This window comes from Etheostoma spectabile, chromosome 9 (genome assembly GCF_008692095.1).
Source record: "Etheostoma spectabile isolate EspeVRDwgs_2016 chromosome 9, UIUC_Espe_1.0, whole genome shotgun sequence".
NCBI lineage: Eukaryota > Metazoa > Chordata > Actinopteri > Perciformes > Percidae > Etheostoma > Etheostoma spectabile.
The window spans coordinates 11,519,407-11,523,723 of NC_045741.1; the positions used below are offsets into that span (position 1 = coordinate 11,519,407).

At 36.9% G+C, this 4,317-nt stretch overlaps 1 long non-coding RNA gene across 1 annotated transcript in view; it reads left to right on the forward strand.

Annotated features, from left to right (window-relative positions):
* LOC116695407 (uncharacterized) overlaps nt 1-4,010 on the forward strand; it is a 7,086-nt gene extending 3,076 nt beyond the window's left edge. The window contains exon 3 of the long non-coding RNA XR_004333452.1: nt 4,000-4,010. This is a non-coding gene — a long non-coding RNA (uncharacterized LOC116695407). The remainder of the gene's footprint in view (nt 1-3,999) is intronic.
* The last annotated feature ends 307 nt before the right edge of the window (nt 4,011-4,317 follow it).

Below are 4,317 nucleotides of genomic sequence, written 5' to 3' on the forward strand. Positions count from 1 at the left end.
TTAGGATTTTAATGGCTAGCATACACACTCCTCCCCTGGTTCTGTCATTGCAACATTAATGGATCTGTGTTTGAAGTAGACCTATAGCAATTGTAAATGGCAACTAATTGCTCTCACTTCATCTACAAAAAGCCTACACATCAATCCTTCCAGCAATTCAGAGATCTACTCGATAGTTAAAGTAAACAGATGATATTAACATTACATTTACACAAATTATGACATGTATAGGCTCGATTAAAAGTGAAAGGGCATTTGGTACTTCCTGTTGCGGTTTTGTTTAACATGGCCATACATCTCACTTCCTGGTGAATTTGTCCTTCAGTGTTTCTTGATATTGATTGAGCTATTGTATAATGCTAAAGGTGAGTGGGGGTGACGATGAACTGTGCAAGTGTAACTGCAAAGTTTGTCCCTGTGTTGTTGTTGTTGTTATTCCATTTGTTTAAGAATATGTTTCAGTGCAATCTGCAGTTTTTTTCTGGGCATTTAAAGGGGGATTAGAAAGGTGCTAGTATTTTTTTTTTGATTGCTTATGCTGACTTTCTTTTGCTTTACTTTGATAGCTACAACCCACAATTCCACTGGAAAAAAATTATGTAAAACATGAAGACAGGTCACAAAGGGAAGTTACCGCAAATGTTACAAAGCACTAAAGTGACTTTGAACATGGTGTGATTGTTGGCAGACATTGTGGTCGCTACATCCCAAACTGCTGCATCCTTGGGATTTTTGCGCGGTTGCCTACACTATCTTTGGATGATGCAATCAACATAAAATCAGCTGGAGATTTTTTTGGGGAAAACACTTCAGTCAGGGAATGAGGCCATAAGACAATGGGCTCATTCAAGCCAATAGGAGGCAGACAAGTCCAGCACAGCTCAATGCAATGGTATGTGCAGAAAGATCTAAACAAAGAGCTCTAACTGAGCACATGAGAAAATGGGAGGTGTGAAGAATAGATGAAATATTCCCTTGTCTGTTGAAGTTTCTGTTGTGACATGCTCGTAGGAGTTTCGCACAAATAGGAAGTGTCCTTGTGCAGTGGTTCTAACGTACAGACTGGTGTTACAGACTAAGTATTGTTGCTGATCATTAGCCTATTTAAACGTAATACTAATACAGCAAAATAACCACATATTAAGTTAACCCTCTGGCCATCAGAGCTCAGCAGAATTAAGGATTAGGATATGTATTAGCATGTATTTAGAGAGCTTCACATGTATTTAACAGAAATCTTATCCTATACACTTTACAATGTGTCTACTGCCAAATAATGTACTTTTTTTTTTATTACCTGAATTAGATCCACCCTAGAACATAATGTAATGTTTTTTTCAAAGTTTCCATCACACTTCTTAAAGTACTTTTTAAAATGTGTTAATGTACCAGTTATTCTTTACAATTAAATGTATTCTACTTAGATATTAGTGTAGCTGACTTTATACTTAATACAAAAAAGTAATGTAACTTGGGAAATGCTGTGAAAATACTCTCAGAACCTTGCTAGGGTTATCTGACAAAGGGTTATCTGACAAAATGGCCACAAAATGTTTTATGTATTTATTTTTTGTCAAAGTTGCATTTTTTTTCTTTTCTATTTTTTTTTAGAACCATGAATGAAAGTTGTCAGTATTGCCTCAGCTGGAATGGATGAATCAGGTGGTTGTGATTGTTTTAAACAAATACAAACAAGCCAGAGTGCTTTCCTCTATACCAGAATAGATAAGTGGTGCAGCCAGACTATGATTAGGTGTGGCATTGCGAAACTAGGCTGCAACAAGTGCTTATTTTCATTATTGATTAGTCTGTCAATGGATTTCTTATCATTTAATCATTTGGTCTACCAAATGAGCCAGAGGTTTTATGAGAGTCAAAGTGTTGAATAGAATTTACCAGACTGTTGTTTACATTTTAAAGTCAGCATTTCACTATAGGGGACTAAGAAAACTAGTGAATTTGATGTCATTTTTGCTTAAAAGGTTACTAAAATGATTATTAATTATAAAATGATCAGCATTGTTGCCAGTTAATTTTTGCTTGAGTGACTAATTGTTTCTGCTGTAGAACTGACAGCTTCTACAAAATGTCTGGCAACTAAAGCATCAATGAATATATTTAGGCTGTAGGGCACTGTAGATTCAAGTGCTTTCCCATCTGCATCCTCTCAAAAGTACTTGATTGGTAGTGTTTGTTGAATGAATGAAATAAGATGTTGCTGGTGTGAACACATGACAGTGTGTGTCAGGGAGTGTTTACTGCTGCTTCCCAGCTCCAGTTTCAAGATAAGAGGTGAGACAGAGATAGTATGACGGCGGCATTCTTGTGTTGTCCAATGGAAACCAGCCTTTACCTATGACAATTCCATTGTCAGTTAGTCTCCAGATTCTTTCAAATACCTGAATACCTGGACTACCAGGCTGACTGTCATGTATGGCGGCGTTTCTCTTCACTATGCGCTGGACAGGTGGCATTTACATCATGTCCGCCAGAGGTAGGCTGTATATTTAGTGTCTCAATAACCTAAATATAGTATCTTTTCTATGCTTTCTAAATTTAAAATGACTGCAAATTTTTTATTGCTTAGCATCTGAAGAATGTTTACAGATTTTTGCTTTATTTATATTGCAGATAGCCTAAATACTTTGATTCTAGATTAACTTCATACTATTCAATATGGACTAGACTAGAGCTGAACCAATAAGTCAATTAATTAATTAGTCCTTCAAAAATATTGGGAAAAACTAATATGAAATAAAAGTTGAAATAACTTTTAAGCAAAAAAGCCAAAGATCTGTGGTTACAGCTATCTCAAAGTGAATATCTATTGGTTAAATGTTTTGACCAATCCATTAAGAACATTTCTTCTATATATTGCTGATTAAATGTGTTTTTTGTTTTTTTTTCAAAATAATTTAGTTCATTTCAAAAGAGAATATCCAACATAATCAGTTCAATGTTCAAATATAATTCAATATTATATTATTGTATCAAGTTTCATTTAAGTAAGGCCCGCCTATACTATAGGTAATTTTCCAGATTTCTGTGTTCACATAGATGTGGGTATAGTAGCAACAGGTTTTTCTTTGGCAGTAACAGGACACCTTATTGGCTAACTGATGAAGGATGCTGAGTAGACTACGGGAGGTCCTTACTAACCACAATGTAAATATTTCATGGTACGACTGAAACAATTGTGAGAATATGCACCTGATTGCTGGCTATGTTGTCATTGTAGGGTAGAAGTGGCATATATTGCATCACCCCATTGTAATGATGGGTATTACACACAAGCCTTGTCAAGTTGGTGCACCATCGGCACATTTTCCTTCGCATGAATTCCACTCTCTGTGTCAATAAGCTGCAGGCTAGTCTGTAACCTGTTACTGAATACAATCTGATAGCCAGAGACTTGCAGTTCCAGCCTCAAGCACTAGCAACAATGTATCTTCCAGATAGGAAAAAGCAGGAACATGTTGGCTTTGTTTTAAAATGTTGGTGCCCACCTAAAATCAACAAGGACAAATGGCACTAGGGCAGCTGCAATAAAGGTGACTCTGTGCTCAGAGTTGTTGTAATAGAAGAGGCATTCAGAAAGCTTTATTATCAGATTTTTACTAGTCTAAATTTAAACATGCACAACAGTTGGTTTCTTCCCAAATAATCAGCCTTATTATATAATGGTTGATTGACTTGTTCCAGTTTCTCCCCCTAGAGGGCACATTGGTGCAGACTTCTTAGTTAATTCAGACAAGTGGATTTATCTGGATCGGCTACAGCTGAGTTACTAAAGGCTTTGGAGGGATTGATGGGATTTGCCCCAAGAAATGATTCAGAATTGAATTGAACGAAAACCAACAATAGTCCATCTCATTAAAATGTTTACTATCATACAGGTAAATCATTTTTGACGGGTCTATAGAATAATTCTCACCCACCCTGGCTGCCTGCTTCTGAATGTGTATTTCTTAGAGTGTTGAGCCTTAGGGTTCACTGGAGCAACTTACCGCTATAATTACCACTGAGATCTAGCCTAATTGGAAGTGGCACACACCATCAGGTGGCTTAGAGATGCAGGTTACCAATGGCTAAGTCGTAGAGAGATACAGCAGGCAGCTAAAGTTTGCAACCTGGCTGACCATTCTCTCTTGGTTCATTTCAGATTTTTCTTTTGCTGTTACTACTGGTTAGCAGAGCACCCTGAGGGAAAGCAGCAGATCCTTTTGGAGCCGCGTTTTATTTTATTTTCATGAAATTGGGACACTGTGGCTGTCTACGTTATGTGTATGCACATGAAGGAAGAGAAGATACAGGGTC